Here is a 25789-nt window from a genome sequence, read left to right on the forward strand (position 1 = left end):
AGAAACATGTGAGCTGCAGCCTGCGGACAGCATCTGAAATATCACAGGTGTGAGGAAATGTGCGACATTAGCAGCCCATCTACAGGAGTAAATGTCCAAAGTAACTGATGAAGCCAACAAAATAAGTCCTACGGGTTACTAGAAAGTATTCAGCAAGCTGTTATTAAAATGAAAAACAGTCCAAAATTAGATGAAAAACACAGCACTTAAAATGACAAGAAAAAGGAATCGGGCCTGCATTTTTAGCTGGCGTTTGTTTTTATTTCCCTTAAAGGATTAAGAATCAGTATTTTGAAACCTACAGATGTTGAAAATGTGGACCTTTAATAGAAATTTGATTACAAAGAGAGAGTTATAATGCTGTTCTGTTTTAAGGTGAAAATTGATACATCGATAATAAAATGATTTTCAGGGCTGATATTGTGAATGAAATCAACCTCAATGAAACTATGGCTAAACTGCCAAATGCTATTCTTTCCTTCCCCCATCCCATAGCAATACAGCAAGAACAGGACTGAGGGAGTTGGTTTTCCTTCCCATGAAAGAAATTAAACTCAAGGCTTAGGGAGCTGAATCACAGACTTGTATGACTGTGCCTGGATTTGCTTCACAGGATTCAGGCACTACAATAAAAGCAAGTGGAAAGTGTGTTGTGCAAGTATGACTGCAGTCTTGCAGTCACAGTGATACTTACCTTTGGCTGAAGCAGAGTGGAGTTTTACTTACAAGACAATATCAGAGCTCGGCTGATTGTGGCTGCCTTCAAATCTGCAGGGCAGTGATCATCTTGACCCCTGGTACCGGCTTTCAACAACTGCAATCCACGCATCAGTGCGTGCATTTGAAAGTGCGTTGCACAAGTGTGACTGCAATCTTGCAGTCATGCGGTTACCAGACATTTGGTCGAAAAAAATTGGTCGACCAGACAAATGGTCGAACCAATCTGGTCGAAAACCAAATGGTCGAATTTTTTATTTTCACCTTTTTTTTTTGGAGGGGGGGTCCCCCCCAACCCCCTTTTTTTTCTAAAAACCCATTTTTGTAAAAAAACGAAAACCCGAAAAATAAATATATAATTAAAAAAAAATTCGACCATTTGGTTTTCGACCAAATTGCGTCGACCAAATGTCATTCGACCAGTTTTAGGTCGACCAAATGTCTGGACACCCAGTCATGCAGTTGAGAGGGTGAGTGTATAGCTGCTGTCTGTGCTGAACCTTTTATGCAGCGCAACCCTGCTTTGGGGTGTATTAATATCTTATCAACAGATGGGTGCACTGCTTGTGCTTGCTGTTCTGCTTTGTGATTGCTACGTGTTCAAGTTTCCAAATTCTGCTACATCTCTACTAGAGGAGTATTGACCCACTCAACCACAAACTGGGAAATGTGGCTTTGGTTAATGTCTATAGCATTGAATGTGATACGCCGCAGAAAGAAGGATAAGACTGTGTGCTCAGTAACTGCTGCCTTTTGTGTTCTCTTAGTGGAAAAATGGCGACAAGAGCTCATAATTACCATCTGCGAAGTGCATCCCTTGTAAAGCATGCTAAAGCTGTTTCGCAGCCGTGCATCAAAGCAACTAAAGGCACAAAAAGGAAAACACCTATGGATAATCTTTTGCATGCGGCTGCTGTTCTGTACACCAAAAGAAGTATAGTGTTATAATGTGTGCTTAGGCTCTAGCTGGGGCTGAGTTGGCATCATGGTTTAGAGTGCGGTGGTGTCATCTTGGTTGTGGAACGTGAGAGTGTGGGTGTTCCGTGAGTAACCGTTGGGCTGAGAGATAGAATTGGTCTGAGCAGATAAATAGTGTATAATTGGGGTGTGGGGCAAGCCCAGTGTTTCTCCTTCCTGTCTTGTCAACGTGTCCATTGTCTTCCCTACAATCCTAACGTATACTTGAAGTGGTGCAGGACCTTGACAATAAAGCTTATAAAGACTTACCTGGAGTCCGGTGGTCCGTACTTCACTACATATAGCAGGCTGAAGGTGTCGCTGATGGAGTGGTTTCTGAAGACAATGGTACTTTTCCTGCCATAGCAGTTGCTTATACCTCGTCACCTCAGCGCGGGTCTTGCCAAGACTCCAGGCTGAAGGAGTGGCCTCGGCAGCAATATTATTCCTTCTGCCCCAGTAGCTACTTGTTCTTTTCCGTCTCAGGCTTTGTCTGTGCTGGCTTCTGCTACATTCACTGGGATTGATAACAATAATTCCCTGCGCCTATTTTATGCTATTCTTTACAATGGAACTCTTTAGGCCCACAGGATCTGATTATTCCTGCTGGAACTCAAGTTAAATGTAGTAATATAATAGGTTTTCCTTTATCTAAGTCTCCTGACCGTGCCAAAATATTGGAAGATGCATATGAAGCATCATCTTCTTCTTGACTTGATGATGCAGAGTTGCTGGTTATAGTCAAAGCACATTTTATGATATGTTCTAACATGGGGCGTGAACAAAAAGACCTGCATCAGGTCACAAGTAACATTTTTGATGTTATACTGGCTAACAGTGGCTTTGAGACGCTGTGTAATAATGTCTTTTCTGTCCTGGTGGATAAGGCAGTACAAATGAACTCTGCTTCAGTAAGGGTAGAACTGGATAATGTTATTACGTAGGGACGTGATTGAGTGTTGCTCCCACTGTTCCCAATTTGGCTCAGGATTATTCTGGGAAGGATGTTCCTACATTGTTGGATGAAAGTTGCGAACAAAGTGGATCCCTTTGGGGGAAGCAAAACAGGAAAAATGTTTAAAGAAGAAGAAGAGGAAGGAAATTGCTAAAGCAGGGCAATATTGCAAAGGGGCTCTCAGCTTCCGGTAATAAAGGCCAAGCCAGAGTGAATGCGGGTACTCTGGCACAAACACTGACTTCTAAAGTAGTACCTGTGGTTCTGAGCTATGGCTAAGGCAAGATGGGAATGTCACGATCAAACGAAACAGAGAGGGTGGTAATAAGGTGTGGTTTGTGTAATTGTTTTCAACTAATAAAAGTGCATATTTGAAAAGACATTTAGTTCTACAAATGATGCATTGTATCCCTCAACTCAACCCTATCACTACCAAAGATATTACGTTGGTTGAACTACCCTCGGTGGATAGTCCCAATAACTGGTCCCTGGTGCATTTTATTTCACCGGTGAGAGAGGAGTTTCTTCTGGGTTACTCAAGTGAATTCCAGGTTCTTGAGGCTGAACCTCGATGGAAAGAGTTAGGTTTGAGAAATGATGCTGGGAGATTCATCCTCCAGCTACCCACTAAACTTGTGTGTCTTAAACTATGTAATGTAAACACAAACTGGGCTTGGCTCCCTGCAGGTTTGAGCAGGGGAAAAGACTGAACATTATCTTTTGATGATACCTCTATGGCCGTGAAGGGTTTTTTAAAAATGTATTTGTTGGACCACTTGTGGCTTCAAATCATTTCTTAGTAAACCAGAAGGGATTGCTATTATTGCTAGTGCAAATATTTTTTTATTTTACAAGAGACTTGGACAACCGATGATGTCTTTTAGAAACCTATGGGTAGACTAATAATTGGTGTGAGATCTGACCTACAAATTGATGTTTTCTTAATGTATGTTACTAATCAAAAATGAATTGTCAGCAATGTCTCCATCCCCCATATGAAGTCTGATTTGAAATTCCTTTAAATTAATGTATATATCCCTCCTGGGGGGGAATATTTGAAATAAATTTTAAATTACATTGGGCCAGATTACGAGGTTGGTGGTATCCCTCTGGTAGGTTTGGTGGGATAAAACTAAAACGATAATGCTGCTACAAGTGGTGGAAAGGGTTGTTAATGCCCATTATATGGAGTCCGATACATGGGATGTTTTTTGCAGATGGGGTGCCTGAGTTACCTCCAGCTCTTGGCTAAAGGTAAATCAGGCCACCCCACCGGCAAATGTGTAGTTTGGCGGTGCTAGAAAAGTGGTAGTAATGGAATTACTGGCACTTTTTTTCCTGCAACGACAAACTTATCATGAGGCACTAATTGACTCTATTTTTACTTGTTGGAGTTGTGATTTTTCTGGGCTCCCTATTATGCTTGCTGGGGATTTTAATTCAGCCTGTTACATTTTTGAAGATATTATGGAGGAGAAGATGTCACCTGATCTGGCTACTAAAGTTTACTGGTCCTCAATTGTGGACACTTTTAGTCACTTCTGGGTATCCTTCAACCGTCTTGTTCTAAATTGAATGACGAAATCCCCTTTACCTGGTATAATGGTTTACACAAGTCAAGAATAGATTATGTTTTAATTACTGAAACATTCAGCTATACCCCATTGGTGAAGAGGGTCAGTGATCATGTGGTATTGCAATTTGATAAAAATGTAACTTATGAAGAGACGAGTCAACAGTTAGTAGGCCTTGTACAATTGCTGGGAGGCAGATGAATATGTCATCCATTGATCCTACCCCTCCCCGGCCCAATGTAGTAAAGGTGAGAAATGTTACTCACTAAGACAACCGTATCACCCTTATCCAAGGCATGTACCACAGGAGAGGGGCACGATTTAAGCTAAAGAATGCAAGAGTCACTAAACTATTGACGTGTTAGAGTAGAAAGATAATTGTATTTTGCGCCAACCTGAGTTTTCAGAATAATAATGCCAGTTGTTGATCTAGCTCTGTGTTCATATTTTTGCAAATAAATGTTTTCCAGCCTTGTTGAATAATGGTTCCAAAAAGATAGAATGTATTTGTATTCTCTCAACACGTGTTTCACCATTCACTATTCAATGGCTCATCAGGAGAGATATTCCAGTTTATTCTATTAGTTAAGTAATACTCTAAAGATTAAACAATGTATTACATGATTGTGACAATTCTTACTATGAAGGAAAAATTATTTCTTTTAAATTAAAGGCTTAAAGTAATAGCTCACCTATTGATTATGTAATCTTGTTTGGATGTTTCTTGTTGTCACATTTCAATTAGAAATTCATTTCTCTATTCAATCAATTTAGTATTCAAACTGGCAATGGATATTGGTGCCCCAAAAAAGAACAGAAAGTAAAAGAAGATATAAAATACAATTTAATTGAAGTGAATGGTGGATTTAAGGAGTAAATATATAGTTTTACATGTAATGAGTGTTCCTCTATTTGTTATATCTAGTAGGCATTAAGTTGTTAAATAGAGCTTACATTATTATATTGTCTTGTATTCAAAGAGGCTTTAGTTCGCCTATCCGCATCATGATGCTTCCAGTTGGAGGCATAGCCTTTAAGTGAGATTTTGCGCTATTTGTAGCACAAACCTGGCTGTGTGTGTGATGATGTAATGCGCCAGCTCATGTTTTCACACAGGAAACATCATGACATCATCACGCTATGTTCTCGCAGCCATTTTTAACGTATCTGGACACCGTGCGCTCAGTATTGTGTGAGTTAACTTTACTGTATTGTTAAAACTCATCTAGAAACTAAACATATTCTTATAAACAGAGATTCCTGTTTAAAGTTAGTAGTAAAATATGTTAATGTATAGCAAGGTTTCAAATTAATAAAGATATATATACCTGATGATCTTAAATATTGATAATTAAAGAATCATTTTAGCAAGGCTCAATTTTGAGGTGTGGAAAAAGGGCAACATTAAAAAAAATGTAAAGGCGAGTATTTATGTTGTGAGAAAAATCTGATTACAGAAAAGGATTTTATAAGAGAAGAAGACACAATTCTAGGATAAACAAAAACATAACAGGTGGCTTAAAATTGAAGTGTCACAGATTAGAGCCAATTATACATTTCAGTATCACAATTGAGGCCACTTGTACAAGAATCCATAACAAACATCTATCTTGCTTCCTTTCTACGTAAGAGAATGTTTTTGTTTCCTCCTCTTGGTGGTTTTCTGATACTTTCCAATCCAAATACTTCAAGATTTTCAATTTTAAAGTGCTCATGATCTGTGAGAACATGCATCGAAAGAGGATATCTTAGGTATGTGTTTCTTATTGCCCTATGATGCTCAAAGACTCTAATTGTAAGAGCTCTTATAGTGCTTCCTATGTATATTTTTGTACACGTGCATCTGATTCCATATATTACGTGTGTAGTATTACAGTTTATAAATTGTCTGATGTCTTTCCGGTATCCCTGATGTCGTACTGTATTCTGACATATTGCGTTCAAGTATGCAGGTACAGTGTTGTGATGAGTCAAACACTGTACCTGCATACTTGAACGCAATATGTCAGTATACAGTACGATCAACCCTAATGAAGATAAGGACTGATCAAGGATCATTACTGTGTATAAAACACACAGAAATATAGGAAAAACTTTCTATATTAACAACAGCAAGACAAAAGAAAAAAACAAAACAGAAATAAAAAAAGAAGCTGAGGCGAGGACTGTAGGTCTCAGATATACGAAAGATACCCACCTCCCAGAAAATACATTAATCAGGGATAAGTGGGGGTCTTTTAAAGAAAGAACCTGCCCTCAAGGGAAAACCTAATAAAGTCAATGTTGCTTCATCTTGAGAACAGCCTTTTATGACAAAACAACAGAAGTGTTTCCAAAACCTTTTTGTTTTTTAAGGAACTATTATAAATAAACTTTCAATATCCAACCCACACAGCTGGCAGATGCGTTTTTCTTGAGGTATGATATTCCACCTGCCTGTATGCTCCAGGGTAGGTAATACATTAATCCGCAAATAGTTTATATATTTTTGAATAGCCTTAGAGCAAGGTTTAATCGGGTAGCTCTGTGGTGTATATCCCCTTAGCCCCTGATTGCAATATTCTGAATACATCGGCTTAATCGCGAACCGATCCAGATTGTTACAAACTTCTAGCTGTTGTTTTTGCTTGTTTGAGATAGAGGGCCAATTAGGAAGAGATGTTAAATCATCCGGCCATACGCTTAAGGAGGCCAAATGTGCAATTGCTGCATTCCTAAAATTTTCTGTGGAATACATTTTTACTATTTGATCTGTCCAGATTGATAAAGGGTAACCAGTACTTCAACCGTCTGGTCAATCATGATGTATAAGGCACATCACTGTATTCAGCAATACATTTTTTAAGATTGTACACAACGCTCACACCTTAAAGCTTCAACTGGTACTGAATGAAGGACCTCTGGGGCCTGGCCGGAGCCCATGGAATAGAGAGGTCCTCTGACAGAGCTCCCGTCACAATCCTGCTACTGATCCTGCTAACCGCATAAATATAAAGAAATATCACACTCTAAAAGCACGTACTGGTTCAAGAAACGATTCCCCAGGCCTGCCGAGCACCGACGTCTGGAATCGGAGTGTAGCAACTGGTGCATTTATCAGAGAAAGCAGCACCCCCGAGCGACCAAGATTGTGGCTGCTCTTCCGGCACTGGTGTGAGCTGGGGAAAGGGCTGCTCCCAACAGGAGGTGCGTTGCAACTGAGAGCTGTGCTGGGCTGTGACACGCACCAACCGATGAAGACGGCCATCCCACCGATGTGCATCGGCCCTAAGGCCCCTCATGACGAGAAGGGATGCACCCAACTCTGCGGCTGCGCGGATGAGAAAGTTGCTACACGCAGAAACCCCTGGGCTGCAGCCGCGACATACTAACGCGCAACGGATAGGAATGGCTGCCCTGCATTTGTGCTGCACACGGCGGGCCCCGGATCGGAGCTGGCTTGAAATCATCATCAGACTCGCCCTTCCGAGCAAGGCAGCAACTGTCCCCACTTAACTTCCTGCATCAGACTGCTGAGGAGCCTACTCGCCGCACCGTGCTGGAACAGCTTGTGCATTCCATCAACGCCACTTTGGCTCTGACTTGAAGGGACAACAGGGACGTGAAGCTGCTGGGGCCGACCTGGGATTACTGGCCATTGGGGTGCACATGATCTGGCATAACGAGGCCCCTACAAGATCAAACATTAACTGGGGGTGGTGGTAGGCACCTGCGTCTGGGGGCAAAGCCCTGCTGCTGAACACAATCCAACAGGAAAGCAAGACAACATACGCTCGACCAGCGCCGCACACGGCAGACATAGACGCTGGCCTCCTGCACAACTCGCACCTGACACCCAATCTTAGAAGCCACAAGACACCATACTGGAGGGGAACCTACGTGGTACAGCACACAACTGCAATTGGCACAAGTTCATACCCCAGCCCCAAAGAGGACTACTACGCACCGTGGAGCGAAACTTCGCATAAGCACATAATACAAATGTGGTCACACTACCAGGAGAACGAATATAGTGCATTATCGCGGCTGCTACGATAGTGAAGACGAGGCTGGCCACAGCACACACTCTGGGCCCTAGGGTCTTTCTAGCCCTACGCGGATACTGCGGCCCACCAAGAGACCAGGCCTTGAAACCAGATAATAGTCCCAGGAGGGTGCAATTGGTGGACACTGCTTGCAAACTACTGGTCTGCCCCGGAACCCTCACTCGCGCACTGATTGCTGACCACGTAGCAACTAAACGACCCGTAAGTCATTAAATTACCACTGTGCCGCCTCAACGGCCACAGGCAACAATGCCCTCAACCAAAAACAAAAAAGACCCCACAATCATGGACTCCTTCAATGCTGTCACACCCAAGGGATCTCGACAGAGCGATAGTGAAGCACAGAAAGCCAACCCTCCCTGGAGACTGGAGGTATTGAGAACCAGCTACTAGATGCGATTGCTGACCTAAGGACATTCATAGACGCCAAAATAGGGGATGTGAAAACCGACATGCAGCTAATGCGACAGGATGTCCGCAACCTCACTGAAAGGGTGACAACCGCAGAAACGGAATTGAGAGAAATGATGGACACCACCAAAGATCTTGAGAAGAGACTGTTAGACCTGGAAAAGAAAAACACAGCACTAGAAGCCAGAGCTGAAGATGCTGAATGACGTTCCCGGAGAAATAACGTACGCTTACTAGGGATTCTGGAAGGAATGGAAGGCTCAGACCCCACAAATTTCATGGAAAACCTGAAACTACAGGAAGTAGGGGTGGGAAAACTCTTGCAGGGCTTTGTGGTGGAAAGGGCCCACAGATCTTTGCAGAAAAGGCTGCCACCGGGTTCACATTCTCGCCCAATAATAGCAAGGATATTGAACTTTTGTGACAGAGAAGTCATCCTGAAACACTCCAGAGAAGGTGGGATGATCAGGCATGACAATGCTAACGTATCGATATATCCGGACTACACACCTGCAGTCCAAAGGTCAAGAAACTCATTTGTCCCAGTCAAGGCAAGGCTTCGGCAACTAAATCTCAAATATATTTTGATGTACCCACCTAGACTAAAAGTAATCTACAAGGGATGCCCCGTCTTCTTGGAGACCCCAGCGGCAACTATGATGTGGATGGTGCACAACAACTTGGATAACAGAGAGGAGATAGCCGCTTGAAAGCCACTCAGCCCAGCGAAGAGGAAGAAGAGAGCGTAAAAAGCACAACTGAAGAGCCACCAGAGCACCATGAGGAAATAATACAAACTCACTCCTACCTCGGCTACGTTTTTTCACCTTTCGATGGGGGCATGACCAGGACCCTCAAACCAGGACGGAGGCCCCACCCCACGAACTGTTAGACGCAGGCCTGTTGCCCGCGCTGAAAAAAACCCGCACATGAAGGCCTGGATGGGCCAAGAAAGTGCAGGGCGCTCCAGTTCTGTAGTTGGAATGCAGCTGCTGAGCGTAGTTATTTGGTTTTATTTTGGTTGGTTGTTTGCAGTGTTTCGAAACTCGCAAGGGGACAAACATGCATTGTTTGGGTTGTTTGTTATCTGAACTGTTCTACGGTCTTCACATCAGCACACATAGGGGCGAGTAACACATCTACACAACTCAATACGAGGGGCGGGGGCTGGAACTGCATGAGGATGATGTGCACCTTGAGACGAAGAATGTTCCAGTTGATAAATAAGGAGATGGACGCAGAGGGGAGGTAGCTGATACTTAGAGGGAACATAGAACAGTTAGAGGTCTGCATAGTCAACTCCTATCTCCCTAACTGTGGAATCTCAGCATACCTATCTACACTAGGAGCCAATCTGGCTCCATACAATGACTGCCTCTTTATCTGGGGAGGTGAATACAATTGTGTCCGTAATATAGCCCTAGACAGATCCATCCCCTAGCACAGGGAGCGAGGATGATCCCCTCATCGCTCAACGAGGTGATAGGGAACTTAGATCTAGCGGAAGTGTGGAGGGAGCGACACCCAGAGAGCAGAGAGTATTCATACTTCTCATTCCCCCACGGGCTATACACAAGGATATATTACCTGCTAATAGATTGGGCGCACCTTCCACAGGTGGATTCGGCCTCATACCTGGGCAGGTCGATATCCGATCACTCACCACTTTTAATGGAATGGAAAATGAGGGGCCCTAGGCTGCCCATACCCCTATGTTGCATGCCAGCTGATGCATTGACCGATGGTGCATTCAGGGAGGGCCTTCAGACCAATATAGAGGAGTACAGGGACAACAACGTAGGGAGCGTGAAAGGATGGGACACAGTCTGGGAAGCTCTGAAAGTTGTCATCCGAGGGGAGGCTATTGCTAACGCCGGGGGCAATAGGAAGACACTGCGCAATGAATTAGAAGAAGGTGAGAGGAAGATCAAACTGATGGAGGCTACAGCCTGTAAAACCAAAGAGTCAGAATTAGAGCTAGTGGCCGTGCGAAATGAGTGCCAAAATGCCTGGTCTAGACTTTCAAAGTTTGACTATATAGCTAAAACCACTAGGGCACACTCGTAGGGAGACAAACCCAGTAGGTTATTGTCGTGGCTGTGCAAAAGAGAGAGTCCTAGACACTCATTTACCGAAATAAAAGGTGATTCTGGCTTGGTACACACAATGCAATTGTCAATTAATGAAGTTTTTAGCGATGTTTACTCTCGATTGTATCACCACGACAAGATAACACCCCAAGGAGATATCTCAGAGACACTAGATGAAATTGACCTGCCCCGCCGGGCAATGCCCAACGGGAAATGCTCAACGAGGAGTTAATGATGGAAGATGTAAGTGACGCAATCAGATCGCTAGCCACTTGCAAGACCGCTGGTAGCGACGGGCTACCCCCAGAGTTCTACAAGGCATACTCCTATGAGTTGTCCCTGATTCTACACGAGGTCTTTAAAGAAGTATATGATACAAAAGTACTACCCAGGAGCATGAGAGAGACACTAGTGCTACCCACACCCAAACCTGCAAAACCCACAGATGACTGTGGCTCGTACAAACAGCTGGCAATGCTAAATTACGATATAAAGTTACTAACAACCATTCTGGCCAAACGGTTATTGAAAGTTATTGGGTCCATAGTGCATGAGGATCAAACCGGGTTCATACAAGGGAGGAACACGGCGATAAACTTACGCAGACTGCAACATATAATCACACAAACATCGGATTCACAAGAACACTATGCTGTAGTATCCTTAGACACCATAAAGGATTTTGATTCCATCTATTGGGAATGGCTGATAGCCACCCTGAAGCAATTTGGGCTGGGCAAGTATTTTGTTGGCTGGATCAAAATATTATATGAAGCACCAGTTGCAAGAGTAAAAACTGGCAGGGTAGTATCGGCACCGTGGGATATCCAGAGGGGCACCAGACAAGGCTGTCCACTGTCCCCAATGCTCTATATACTGGGGTTGGACACTATAGCCATATACTTACGGAAACAATACTTTGACGCGGGTATCAGTGTGGGCGGAACGCAGCATATTGTGTCCTTATACGCAGATGACGTGCTGCTATAACTGCGGGACCCTTATCTTTTTTTTTAAATATGTTTATTTTTGAACAAGGCAGGAAAGCATTACATTCACTTAAAGTCTACATTTAGTATGCGTTATTATATAGGGGTGTTACTCCCTTCCCCCCACCCGCCCTGTGTTCGTCTTGTATTCAGGTCCCCTCTCCTTGTTCCTGTTCCTGTGGGGCAGGTCCATTCTCTAGCACCCTCCTGGCCAGCTGGAGTTTGTATGTTAGTGCTGGGAAGTCTCGATCGAACTCAAGGACCGGGTTCCAAATGTTCTGGAAGCAGTGTAGGAGACCCCCTCTAGCTGCTGTCACCTTTCTGCGATGAGCACATCCCAAAGCTTCACCCACCAGAGGGGCAGGAGTGGGCCCTCCTCCGATTTCCACGTGTGGGCCACCACTATTCTACCTGCCAACAGGAATTGGGACAACAGTTTGACTTTAGGGCCTGTGCGTGGATAAGTTTCGGGAACCGGGACGCCCAGAAGAATAAGTTCGGGCTCTAGTGGGAGTATAATATGCGTGATTTCTTCAATGACCACTAGGCATTCCCTCCAGAAACCTTGTGCCTTGGGACAAGTCTACCACATGTGAAAAAAGCATCCCAATTGGCCGCATTGTCTCCAGCAAGCTGGGTCCACAGTATGGTTCATGTAGTGCAGTCTTAGAGGGGGATAGTACGAGCGCAGTAAGATTTTGTAAGCGCATTCTCTATTCGTGACACAGGCATATGCCGATTGGGTGCAGGTCCAGATGTCCACCTAGGTTTGGTCCTCTATGGGGTGTCCTAGGTCAGCCTCCCATTGTGCCATGGATCGAGATTTGGAGGTGGAAAGTCTTTTTGGAGAAGCTTGTATAGTACAGAAATCTTACCTCGGATTGGTAGGTCCTTGAGAGTTAATTCTATGAGGGTGGGAGGGCGGGTTGCTGCTTGGTGTGTCTGTGGGTGGGTGCACCAGTGGCACAGATGGAGATATGTAAACATGTCCTTTTCTTGGAGGCATAGGAAAGTGGTTGTCCTCCTTCAAATAGTTGCCCCAACATTTCCAATCCTCCCACAATCCAGTTTTTGAAATTTTGGGGAGCTGCTCCCGGTGAAAAGGCTGGGTTCAGAAAGACCGGGGATGAGGAGTTGAGTCCCCTTGGGATCTTCTTTTGCTTCAGCGTTTTGTCCCATATGGCGAAAGTATGCCTAGTGGCTAATAGTAAATCCTGCCATTGCCGTCTCGTTCCCGGTGGGATGTGAGGGAGGAAGCGTAGGGGAAGAGCCAAGTGTGATTGTTCCAAATCCAACCATCTGGGGTGATTAATGATTGTTTGCCATGCTTGGGTGCAGACTAGTTGGGCTGCTATCTGGTATTTCTGTAGGTCTGGGACCCCCAGGCTGCCAAGTTTTGCATTCCCCATCATCGTGTCTCTCGGAATACTGGCTTTTTCCCCCTCCAGATGAATTGCAGCATTTTCCTCTGTAGGTTCTGAAGTGCTGGGGTCGGGATCATCACCCAGAGGGCGGAGCATGTGTACAAGAATCTTGGAAGTAGGTTAATTTTACACGCTGTGATCCTGCCCCTCAGGGATCATTTCTAGGGACGCCCAGCGTTTCAGGTCGGTTTCCAGTTCTTGGAAGAGCAGAGGGAAGTTCATGCGGTAGACTTCTGATGGTTTGGCTGGGATTTGGACCCCCAAGTAATTTATGGATTTCATTTTCCATTGGATCGGGCACATTGGGATAAGGTCTTATCGCTCTCTCGGTGAGATCCCTATTCCCAGCGCTGCTGATTTATTGAAGTTAATGGTGAATCGTGTGAACATTCCATAGTTGTTTAATTCTGCCAGGGCGTGCGGCAAGGAGCTGCAGGGGTCGGTGATGGTTAGGAGGACATCGTCCGCGTAGAGGGCCAGTTTATGATGCGATGGGCCTACATGGAACCCCTTAATTAGGTGGTTCAGCCTAATCCGTTGGGCGAAGGGCTCCATGATCAAGGTGAATCAGAGCGGGGACAGCGGGCATCCCTGTCTAGTTCTGCAAGTCAGTGTAATGGGGGCCGATGGATTGCCATTGATTCTAAGTAGGGTTTTGGGTGCTTTGTAGTTGGCTAGGATCATAGTGCGGAATTCCGGCCCAAATCCGAATGTCTCCAGAGTAAGCTTCAAAAATGTCCAATCCACCTTGTCAAACGCCTTGGTTGCATCTAGTGCCATGAGTACCATCCCTTGTACGTCACGGGAGGCCAGGTCCACCAGGTTCAGGGCTCTGTGAACATTGTCCGCCGTAGAACGGTTCTTCAGGAACCCACTTTGATCAGGTTGAATTATGTCTGGAAGAATGTGAGCCAGGCGAGTTGCCAGAATCTTAGATTAGATATTGGCATCAATGTTGAGAAGAGCAATGGGTCTGTATGAAGCTGGACTCCTCGGATCCCCCACCGGGTTTGGGGCGAAGGATCGTGATTGATTCTTGCATGGAGGGGGTTATAACGCCTATCTCTCTTAAGGAGTTAAACAGTTCTGCCAGTGGAGTGAGTAGCTGTTGCTTGAAAACCCTGTAGAACCTGTTTGTGTAGCCATCTGGGCCCGGCGCCCAGGATTTAAGAGATTTTATGGCTTCATCTACCTCCTCATTGGAGATTGGCGCCTCCAGGAGGTCTCGGGTGGAATCCGGGATCCGGGGCAGTGCTGCCGTGTGTAAGTATTCCATTTGTTCGCTCACATCTCGTGGCGGGGCGGTCATTACCTGTTTCAAATGCTCTGCTGCCAGGCATTGTTTGTCTTGCTCTGTGTAGTGGGTTCGACCTTGCGTGTCCCGGAGTCCAATGATCGTGTTGTTTCATTTTGCTTTGGCCAGTTTGGCTACCAATAATTTATGTGCTTTATTATTTTTGGCGTAATAGAATTGTTTGGAGTTTGCCAATTGGTGTGCTGTATGCTCGGCGTAGTGGGCCTCGATCTTTTTCTTTGCTGTGCGAATGGCTCGTTGGGTTCTCGGGGACCATCCTTTTTCTTTATGAGTTTTCTCTGCTTTCCAGAGGTTGTCTTCGAGGGCTAGATGGGTTTGACATCTGGCTTTGTGGAAGGCTACTCCTTATGCTATTAATTCCCCACGTACAACCACTTTCATGGCATCCCAGGTGTTGGCGGGCGAGATGTCTGCAATAAGGTTTTCTCGGAAGAAGTTCTTAATCGTATTTGCGATTGAGTCCCTAAGCAGCATTTCGTTAAGGATTGGATCATAAAGCATCCATCTACGTTGTGCCGGGCAGGGGGGGTTCTGAGTCCGGATTTCCAGGGATACTGGGCCATGGTCTGACAGAATCTGTGGGCCTAAGATGACATCATTAGTGAAGGAGAGAATCTGAGGGGAGACCAGAAGGAGATCAATCCTAGAGAAGGTTCTATGGATGTGGGAATAGAATGAAAAATCCCTTTCCGAGGGGTGGAGAACCCTCCATGTGTCCACCACCTCTAGCGTTCTGAATAGCCGTAGGAGTGCTAAAGCTAAGTAGAAGTCTCCGGCTGATGGAGGATGGGATTTCTTTTTTGTGGGGTCCGGAACTCTGTTGAAGTCTCCGCCGATGATAACTTGGCCGTCTAGGAAGGAGGGGAGGGTAGCACATAGGGCATCGTAAAAGGCTGCTTGGGCAGAGTTCGGAGCATATATTGACACAATGGAGAATAGCTCCCTGAGTAGCAAGAATTTCACTGCAACGAATCGACCCTCTTGGAAGAGTTTTGTGTCCAGAATCTGGGGATCCAACCCCTTCCTAAAGAGAATAGCAGTGCCCCCTTTCTTGGAGTCTCCAGATGCGCTGAATTGTTTTGGCAAGAGGCAGGAGCATAAGCACCCGAAATCAGCTGGTAATAAGTGCGTTTCCTGCAGCATGGCTACAGCTGCATTTTTGTCTTGGAGTTTTTGCAATATTGATTTGCGTTTAGCTGGGGAGTTTAGTCCTCTAACCTTCAGCGAGACGAATTTCAGGTTGGAGTGATCTGGAGTGAGAGACGAAGGTATTGTTGTGTTTGGGGGCGGGGGGGCGGGAGATGAAGCTGTGTCAGCCGGCATCTTGTAGGTACTGTGGATGCAAACTCTCCTGCCATTGAAATTTTCGCTCTGGCCACCAACAGGGTGGTGGAGATTTAACTGGAGTGGGGACAGGTTTGTTGGTCCAGCTCCCCCCTTGGCCAACGTGGCCAGGTAACTGTTCATAGCCAACATGGCTAAACTTATCGGTATCGCCTTCCAAGGACTTAGATGGGTTGATCCTCAGAAGCGAGCATAGGACGTGGGGTAAGGCCCGCTGCCCCGACCACCGGGGCATTTTCCAGCTTAACATGGCTGATGGGGTTCCTTCGGGTGAGGCTATTTCTTCCTTCTGAACCTCGGGACTCTAGACCAGAAGTTTGGTTAAGCATTGGGTGACCATGGGAGGTCCAATTCGGTATTCTTCTCAGGATTCATGTGTGACTGAGCTTCCAGGGGGGTTAAGTTCATGATCTTCTCGGTGTCTTCCAGATGGCTGATCCTTCTCTGGGTGCCTTTGTAGGAGAATTGTAGGTCCTTGGGGAAGAGCCATCGATAGCGGATTTGTTGGTCTTGTAGAAAGACAGCCAGGGGTCGGAGAGCCCATCTTTTCGGGAGCGTGACGATGGATAAGTCTTGGTAAATTTGGATGGGGGTGCTCTGAAAGGTTATTTCATCCCTGGAGCGGCTGATTGCCGAGATGGCTTCTTTTGTCATGAAATAATGTACTCTGGTGATGACGTCTGGTGGAGCGTCTGATTCCATTCCGTGGCGTGGGCGCAACCTGTGTGTGCGATCCAGGAGGAGTTGTGACTTTTCTAAGTCCAGGAGAAGGGCTTGGAATAGGTCCCCCACATATTCTGCCAGTTATTTTATCTGGAACTGAGGTCAGGACCCCCCGGAATGCGTAAATTGTTGCGCCTGGCCCTATTTTCCAAATCTTCTTGTTTAAATTCTAATATTTCACATTTATCCTGAAGGAGTTTGATTGAGTGCTGGACCTCCACCCGGGTGGATGCGTGGTCCTGAGTTCGGTCTTCAACTTCGCCTAGTCTCTGTTCAGCGTCTGTGACCCTCTGGTCAGTGTTTTCCAATTTGGTAGATAGTTCCAACATGCATGATCAGAATTTCTGATTTAATGTCTGCCATGAAAGCCCTAATGTCACTTTTCATTGCAAGGGTACTTTTGTCTTCAGGGGCTTCCTGAGGGACGGAACCAGGGGGGTTCTTGTTTTTTAGATTTGTTCATTGACATCAGCATTGCAGCATTGCTGCAATGTCTCTGTTTTTGCCGACTTTGGCTTGTTTAGTCATCTTGTTTCCTGGTCGAATCGGGGATATTGCATTCCTTGGAGGCTGGAGGGGTGATTTCAGCGATGATGGGGGGCAGAGGAGCACAAGAGGTGGGTAAGAGGGTCATAGAAGGTGGGCCGGGGCACCCCAGGTGGTCCGGAGGTTTTCTCGTGTGTCCAGTTAGTGGGTAGTGGTGAGTTGTCGCTAGGGGTTCACCAGGCCTGTCCGGCACCCACCGTTCTGCTTATAAGCTGCTCCTGGGGCCATGTGGATGTTCCCCCGGGAGCTTGGGTAGCTGCCCGGAGCTCTGTCTACTGTTGAGGCCGGGAGTGAGGTGGGGGTCCCGGCGCGGAGGCAGGGGCCCTACTGCTGTTGGAGGTCCCCTGTGCCAGTGGGGGTTGCTGTGGGCCGCTGAGTGTGGTGGCCGCCGCTGCCCGTGGCGGCCTGATGTGGGAAAGGCTCTGGAACAGCACAGTGTGGATGATGCCCCCACCCCACTGCTCACCTCTTCTCCCGGATGGCGCTTCCTTAGTCGTTTCAGGCGGGGCCGACTGCGCCCAGAGCGGGAGACTTTCCGCTCCTCCCCAGGCTTCCGAGGTGCGGCTAGGACCGCGGGTCAGGCCGCAGGGTTGTGTGTGGGAAGCTCCCTCCCTCCAGCTGCTGGAAGACCAATGCCGGCTCAATGCTGTTGGGGCCGGAGGCCGGTGTACGCAGGCAGGACCGCACAGGCCGAAGCGGGCGGTTGCTTAGCGGGCTCGCAGCTGCACGCCGAGTCAGGGAGGGGAGCCCCTGATGGAAGGCGCTGAGTGTCAGGGTCCGAAGTGGTTGGGGGCTGCAGCAATGATTTTTCAGGGACGAGAGCTCCTGCCCCACTCACGCTGTCCCTCGGCCTCCGCGGTCCCCTGAAATGTCCGTCCGCCATTTTAGCTTGAGATGTGGGCAGGAGATCAAAGCTTCATATCTCTGCGGCTGTGCCCCAGCGACCTCCAGGAGTGTGGCAAACTCTGCTCCAGGGTCTGACGGAGCCTCAGCCATCTTTAGGTCCATAGCTCTAGTGTTGTGTCAGCCCCAATTCATTGAGGCAGCGGGCACCCCACGGAGGCCATCAAAAGAGCGTCCGCATTGTCGGCGCTCCAGACCACGCCCCTGGGACCCTTATCTTAATGTACCAATGATCTTAGATATACTGGAGAATTACGCAAGGGTGTAGGGGATCTCTTTAGCAGGGTGAATTCCAGCATATTTCCACTGGCAGGGCTACACAATAAAACTGAATGTGAACTTCCGGTTGTGGGGATCCAATGGCAACTACACTCGTTCAGGTACCTTGGGGTTAATGTCTGGCGCATACCTGCATTAACACATGAAGGAAACACTGTGCGGGCGATACAGGGACTCAGGAAGTCCATGAAGTTTTGGGCAAGGCTTCCATTATTAGTGATGGGCAGGGTCACTATTGTAAAGATGATAGTCCTACCACAGATTTTATATTTTTTTCCACAATGTACACTGTTATGTTCTAATCTCCTTTTTCCGCCTATTAGAGAAATTGCTAAGAGAACTCCATTGGGGCCCCACAAGACATAAATTATCCCTGACTACACTCACACTACCCTATAAGGAAGGTGGAGTCCAACTACCCGACCTGGAGAGATACTACCAGCCGCACAACTCAGCTTCGCGGCCAAGGGGCTGGCAGATGAGGCTACCTTCGGAAACGAGGCTGATTAAGCAGCTTGTATCACCTATGCACTTAAAGGAAATACTCTGGGTCCCGCTCAAATGCCTAAGCAACACTCCAATGATAGTATGATTATGTAGGAGGGTCTGGGACTGGGCGTGAACACCCCTACTCACCTGAGACCCCAATCACAGCTATGGTCTGTGTAACCAAGGCAGACTTCACAACAGTAAGATTTTGGGAGGAATACTGTATTTACACCTAGGGGGACGCATACGAGGAAGGAGTCCTCAGAGAGTTTGAATCCATGCGAGAAAAGGAAGGACTACCCAAGGGACAGTTCCTATGGTACCAAAGGATTAGGAGGATGGCAAAGAGGCACTGGAAGGAATGGTCTGGGGAACCAGAGGAGGACCCACTGTTCGCCCTGTTGCAAAACCTGGGTGATGGATGGAGACCAGTTTCTAGACTCTACAGTTCACTGGCAGATAGACCCAACCCCAAGAGTAATAAACTAAAGCAATGGTGGGAATCAGATATAGGAGTTGCCATTACTGAGAAGGAATGGAAAGAATTCTAGCGTTTCCCCAAGAGGTATCAAGAAATGCCCGGTCTAGATTAATACAACTAAATGTCCTGTACAGAACCTACATGACTCCGGTTAGAATAGCCAAATTAAATGCAAAGGCAAATCCAAGCTGCCCTTGGTGTGGGTCGGAGGGAGCAGGAATAATGCATATGTTCTGGGTGTGTCCGAAAGTGCAGCAATTCTGGGCTAATATAGAGCTGGCCTGTAGGAGAGCTGGGGTGACCAGGTTCGAATGGACACCTAAAGAATTACTGCTGGGGGCCTACCCAAGAATCAGCAAAGTCAGGCACATAATTAAATTCATGGATATGGAGCGTGTAGTAGCCAAACGAACTATTGCTATGGCGTGGAAGAAAGCAGGAGGTCCACAATACTCCAGATTGCATAGCGAACTGGAACATTGTTCTAATGCAGAAACAGAGGTATGGGGCGATGGGGTGGCCAGAGCTGGAGACGAAGCAGGGCCCGCGTTGGGGGCCTGGAAAGCACTCACATGGGACATGTTCCACCCCTTGGACGATAAGCCCCCCTGAACAAACCACGCCTGCACTCGAGAAGCCCAAGCTGCAGAGACCTAAGTTGATCTGACAATGAATCCCAGCAAGTCATCCACCTGACCCCAGAAGGCAACACGGTTGCCAAACACAGCTATACGCCTTGATACGAACATATGTGTTCTCTACACTACAATACCAAGATGTAAGACCGTTTGTTTTGTTTTGCTTAGTTTGGTTCCAAGGTTATTATTATTTAACTACAGACATGTATACTGACACAATACGATGTGCAAATTGAGAAGTAATGTGTTGCTGTATTTTATAAATGCCAATAAAATACTTTAAAAATAAAACTGAATGAGGGAACCTCTAAAATAGATCTTAATATTGTTCCCTCCAGTTTATTCATTTAAGTAATAAGACCTCCAGGCAACACTGGCAGGCCATACTATATGGCAGGGACAATACTCTTGGCATACAGAACGATTAAGCCTTCAATGTTATTCCCACCTTTAAACCCATAGGTGTCTGATCTAAGAGAATTGTGTTGTCCCCGTAGCTGAGCCAAGCCAATTTAATTGAGCCTAATTTAGGTGGAACATTTCTTGTGTCCAATATTGCTTTACCCATGTCACTCACGTATAAATTATACAATAAAGTCGCAAGGACACATCCATGTCTTACACCTGCATTAATGGCAATGTCTGCAGAGACAACAAAATTTAAGAGTGAGTGATCCATGTCCCATCCATGTAGTTTCGACCAGAGCTTGGGGAGGGACACCATATCAAAAGCCCTGCTGTAGTCTATAAAACACATGTATAGTTTGTCCTTTGGAGTACTCTGGCACTTTGATATCACATATTGGAATATTGATAAATACCTGATTCTGAAGCTTTTCAATTTTTAGCATTTTAGGTAGGGTATACAACCATGTCAAAGCTGTGTGATCACGGGGAATAGTGAAAGAGATCCCAAACATTTTGCATTCCCCTTTAGTCTTCCTGTCCATGAACACATTGTCAAGGCAAGAAAGCCTAGTACCATTCACCCATGTGTGCGGTCTAACAGCCTCTTCTGTCGCCATCATGTTTAGACAAATCAAACTCATAGAGCAACCTGGCCCAGGAGCTGGCTTTCTTCTGCCCCAGGTCCAAGTGTTCCTTATCAAGCTCCTCACTGTAGGATTTGAAATGGTCTATCAATAAGGGAACATTTAAATCACCTGCTATGGGTTACCCGCCCGTCAGGAAACTTCTCAAACTATTTGCTCAGGACTCTTTCTAATTTGATATTGTTGTCTTTGTACCCCTTAGTTGCCAGAGCAGAATAAATATTAATAATCAAAGAGAAGAAATTACACGATTGTAGCTTAATAGTTGCAGATAAAAAGGAAGGAGAACTAATCTCAGACATTAAGGGTGTCAAATTCATATGCGTATGTGCACTTATCAGGATCCTGCCAGATGCGCAGTCTTGTTTCCCACATACTGCATTCCTTGATATAGTAGCAAAAACATCAATAAAAAGGTCCTTAACCAATCAAGTGTCTTGTAATAGAAACACATCACTATGATCAATGAGTGATGCTTCTTTAGAGTGGGAGAGGAAGGACATATATCCTCTCGTATTCCAACAAGTCATATTTATTGATTTTGTGTGCATGACTGTCATTAATTCTCAGGATGACCACAATCCGCTAATCTGGTGCCTTGCCGCACATTGGAATTATACAAAGATTCTTTGTGCTGGACAGCTGTGTAGAACTCCCCTGCCTCCAACTTACAAGCATATAATTGACCTCCAAGTTGGCCGTAGTTTGATGGAGGCAGAAAATACCCAGCAATGTTCGATGATGAGGTCTTTTGTTTTGTTAGCTCACTGCAGAGAAACTACGGGAACTGCTCCCACTGTTGCTCGCACTACACACGCTTTGGGCAGCCGGGAGGTGCTATCCTCATTCCAACTCACTCTTCAATGTAGGATCACTACAGCTGCAAACGCTGATACTGTGGGGACTTTTCCCGCTACTGCTCATGCTACACCTGCTCTTACAACACTTGCCATGCACACCATGCTCACAGCATGCCTCTAGGTATGTTGAGGACTGCGCTCAAGTTGTAGGCAAGGTTAGCATGGTAGATCGATATTGTGTGAGTATTGAGTAAAGAAAATCAACCTAATTGTCCGCAAAAAGTACCGGCAAAATACCAGCAGAGTCAAGAAAAGAGGTATATAATTTGACAGGCTATATGTAACAGCATATGGCAATGTATAGCCAAAGGAGTGTGCAGCTCTGCTAAATCCGCTAGCTCACGCAGCTTACTGTAACCACAGGGAGGGCAAGACTAGCCGCTCAGCAGTGCTGTGAGTCACCGCTCTGCTCCGCGGTACAGACGCAATGAGGGCGATACAAAAATTGGGACAATAAATCAAAAAGATTGACATTCTCGCAGGTGCTGCCACCGCTTTAGACCTCAAACCTCGAATTTGGTCCATGGACCCCAATCGCACTGCAAACTGCTAACTGCAAGAAGACGGCACCATTCTGTTTTCAGTCCTTCGGTCTTTCGGTCTTTCAGTCCTTCAAATTTCCTTTGCTGAGCTGCAAACATCGAACAGAGGCAGGGACTAGAGCAGAGGACATAGGCATGTTAAGCAGCATTACTCTCCAACGCACAAATGCTCAATGCAACCGCTTCTGACACTTTCTTGCTCTTCTATTCTTACTGCATTAGTGTTGAGGACCTAATAGGAATTCTTTTCAACTTGAAATATTCTAGAGTGCAGGGACCTGACGTTTCCAATTTATTGAGCAAACATTTTGCAGGTCATTTTTAAGAAAATAGTACAGTCTGGCTTGATCCTGCCCAGTCGGAAGAAAGCCAATTTAATTCCTGTGTTTAAAAAGGGTAAAAGGGATGATGCTAAAAATTACCATCTGCTGGCTCTTTCGGACTCTATCTCAGAGATATGCATGTATCAAAAACTGAGTCAGTGCTTTATGGATAGGAGTGTGTTAAATTGTCAGCAGACTGGTTTGAGGAAGGGCTATGGAAAGCTGCATAATAAATGGGTTCTTTTATATTGTATTAGGAAATCATTAACTACTGTGAGAAAGCAGAGTGTGAAAGCAGAGTGTGTCTTACCATCTAATCCCGGGGGCACGGCCATCACTTTGAATCGAGACACTGGGGGTGGACCAGTGCAGGAAGATCACCTGGCTGAGGGGTCCTCTGGGAGTGGGGGTGAGATACCCAATGGTGAGACGCAGTATCCCTCCCTTTTCAACACCTTTACCCCATCCTATTTTTTGGGATATTATGATTTTCCAACTACCCCCCTTTCCTGCACAAACACTGAGCCGAGGAAGAGGTGGTCTGAGCGAAGAAAGACTAACACTCAAACATTACCCAAGACATGTGTCGTTAGTACGGTCAGGCAGAGTCAGGCAATTGACCACAATTGCATACATCTGATATCTATTGACGTTCCCCACATGGATAAAAGCTGGAGCACTGGGACACACTCTGCGTAAGGCAAGTCACGAAAAGGAGCAGTTCTTCTGGGGCAGCAGTGAAGAAGGTGGAGCAGGATGGCAGGCTGAGAAGCAGAATGAAGGAGTGGAGAGACCTTGAGCGTCCTGGTGAAATATTGTTACCTCCAAACAATCTTGAAGTCTACACAAGTGACCCCGCTGAAAGAGACCCATGAATGCTGCATATTCTGTGACAGATACCAGCAGCATTCCTGGGTGAGCAACCAAGTTGGGGAGGTGAAGCAGCAGCTGTGGTGTCAACCTTGGCTCCCAGATCAAAGACACAAGCACGAAACCAGCAGAGCCGGTGAGTTAAAGAAAGCTGTGTAATACCGGTCTGTGTTAAAGATAAAAGTTACAAGCAGCAACAGTGTATCATGACAATGAAGGTTGCGCGTATACTGTGAAGACACGAGTGACAGTAAAATGTGATTAAGCTGCCAAAGTATTGCTGAACTGTGAATCGAACAAGTGAGACATGGAGAGATAACCGTGGAGAGGTAGAGTGTTCCGGTATAGCGAAAGTACCCCTTCGAAAGTCCCTGTTTAAATGTGCATAGTGGTGGAAGTGGAAAAGAGAAGAGCCGAGAAACTCATGAATGACAAATGTGTCTGATATCAGTGGGAAATGAATACCAAGGCCCTCATTACGAGTTCGGCCGGTAGCCATGCCGCTATTGGCGGCATGGCTGCCTCCGAAATCGCATCCGTGTCCGGGTCCTCGGAATGAGGACTTACCGGGCCATTCCGAGTTCAGATGGCCCGGTAATTCCTCCCTCAAGGACCCAGACACGGTCCTTCCCCATTCCCATTTCATCTCCCATAGGGCTGAATGGGAATGGGAGAGGGAGCAAACAACGGGCCATAACGAGATGGCCCGTTGTTTGCTCCCTCTTCCCCTCGCGGGACCCGGTAAGCACGCCTGGTTTTTCCAGGCGTGCTTAACGTGTCCCGCGAGGGGACCTCGTAATGTGGCGGAACGGGTTGAACGGTGCCGTCACCTTTTATGGCGCCATTTAATCCATTCCGCCAGGGTCGTAATGAGGCCCCAAAACTGAACTGTAATCGAAGTGGTCATGCTGAGGCATTTGTAAAACCCCTCGCACATTCAAAGGTTTTCGATGAGAAAAGCAAACTGTTAGCAATTGTGATTTGGAAGGTCCAAGCCCGACCAAGGGGGACCTAAAGTGAACTGTGAGAAATTGTGATTTGGAAGATCCGAGCCTAACCATGGAAGACCTAAAGCGAACTGTGAGAAAGTGTGATCGGAAGTTCCAAGCCCGACAGAGGAAGACCTGTAACAAACTGTGAGAAAGTCTGATCAGAAGGTCCGAGCAGAGGGAGACCTATGTGAACCATAAAGCCTGAAGTTTTGTGAACTATGAATTCTGGAGGAAAGGAACTTTTTGTTTTGTTGAATGAACCCAAGGCATCCTGCAAATAAGAAATGTTGAACAAACAAAAGATTTTGTGCGATCAAGAGACTTTTTTCCGTGAAAGGCCCTGGTCCGTGTCCTGAGCTGCATCATTGTGTCTAAAGCCAGAGTGTGTTCTAAGACCCAAGTGTGCCACCTTATCCCATGCAAAAAATGTGGGGATGGGAGTTTTGCTCAATAACCTTGCCATATTGTATTCAACACTGCTTTTTCCTTTACATATATATCTTTCCCTCTACACATTTATTTTAGTAGAGTTTTTTAGTTTTTTAGGTTTTTTAGTTTAGGCCATTTTGTTTTGACTGCAACTGATGAGGACTGTGTTCTTTTACTTTGATGGTTGAGACTACTCCCTTCTTTAGCTATAGGGCAAGCTAGGAGTTTTTCAACCCCCCCCTTTCAAGTTATAATAGAGGTTTTTGAATGTGCTAATATTATGTCTGTGTCTAGTTGTGAAACCATGCCTCCCTTACACTACAAAGGGTGGCAGAATATATATTTGTTTTATTGATTACACTGCAGCTTTTGACTCGGTCTCTCATTCAAATCTATGGAAGAAAATGGAAGTCTAGGGTTGTGATTTGTCTTTACATAGTTTTATTGAACAGCAGCTTTATAAGCTGTTTCAGGACACGTCTGTCTCTATTATGCTTCAAGTGGCGGGTCGGACGTGTCGACATATTAACCAATCATGGTGTATATCAGGGCAGTGTACTGGCACCTTTGCTATATATAATTTGTATGAAGCCGATATGGATGAGAGCCTTAAAACCTGCAGATGTTTTCCACCCTGTTTTGGTGCCAGTGCTTTGCCCTGGTTTTCCTATACTGATAATTCAATTTCATGGGAAAAATTGCCCATAAGGCTTCAGAGTAGTCTGAATGATTTGGTGGAGTACTCTGCAGCCAATGGACTAACTTTAAATGTGTTAAAAACAAAAATAATGGTTATTGGTGGAAACAATAGGAATTTGTGTAGGTTTGTATGGAGGATCA

The sequence above is a fragment of the Ambystoma mexicanum genome, chromosome 4p, assembly GCF_040938575.1.
Source record: "Ambystoma mexicanum isolate Mex_15411 chromosome 4p, UKY_AmexF1_1, whole genome shotgun sequence".
In the NCBI taxonomy this organism is placed as follows: Eukaryota; Metazoa; Chordata; class Amphibia; order Caudata; family Ambystomatidae; genus Ambystoma; species Ambystoma mexicanum.